Source organism: Colobus angolensis, unplaced genomic scaffold, assembly GCF_000951035.1.
Source record: "Colobus angolensis palliatus isolate OR3802 unplaced genomic scaffold, Cang.pa_1.0 Scaffold25, whole genome shotgun sequence".
In the NCBI taxonomy this organism is placed as follows: Eukaryota; Metazoa; Chordata; class Mammalia; order Primates; family Cercopithecidae; genus Colobus; species Colobus angolensis.
The window spans coordinates 4,167,761-4,168,606 of NW_012115710.1; positions in this window are offsets into that span (position 1 = coordinate 4,167,761).

Genomic DNA, 846 nt, shown 5'->3' on the forward strand with positions numbered 1-846 from the left:
GTAAACCATATCTTGGCTTATTTTTCAATATATGTTGCCCTTTTTTTTTTTTGTCCAACCACAGTGTCTCTCGGGCAGCCTCCATTGTAGCAGATATCAAACCAAAATTGATTCTTTCCTCCAGACTGGGAACTCCTTCTGGGCAAGAATGGGACCTGGCGTTGAAGAGTTTTCAACAACATCTGTTAAAGGAAGGAATGGGTGAACCTGCTTTGGCCCAGCCCCAGCCTCCATCCCCAACCCCCAGCTCCCCGGAGACTCTTCGGTAAACTAGCTTTGGGACAGGCAAAACGGCCAGAACTCCCAACGCCCCGGGCGATTGAGAAATTTGGGACAAAGGGAACTGGAAGAGTCCATTTCTGTCACCTCTAGGAACAAAACCACCCCATCATCCTCTTCTAATCTCAGAAGCCAAGCATTCCTGGAATGAGTCTTGGGGGTGTGTCCGGGACCTTTGGAATGGCCATTCTGAATCCTGGGAGATGGAAAGGAGGTTGAGAAGAGCCCACCTTCCAGGCTCAATGGATGCGTCCATTTGGGTTTCCAGGAATGGGACCTGGGAAAGTCCATTTTGGATTCCAGGAGGACAGACGTTGCTCAGCTGTTTTACTCACTGGAAGAGTCCATTTCTAATATGGGGGGGTGCTGTTTGCCCCTGAAGAACATAAAGCAGCCCCATTAAACACAGGAAAAAGTATTAATCCCAGGACTTGAAGAAGTTTGTTTTGTTTTCTGAAACGGAGTCTTCCTCTGTCGCCCAGGCTGGAGTGCAGTGGCGCGATCTCGGCTCACTGCAACCTCTGCCTCCCGGGTTCATGCCATTCTCCTGCCTCAGCCTCCCGAGTA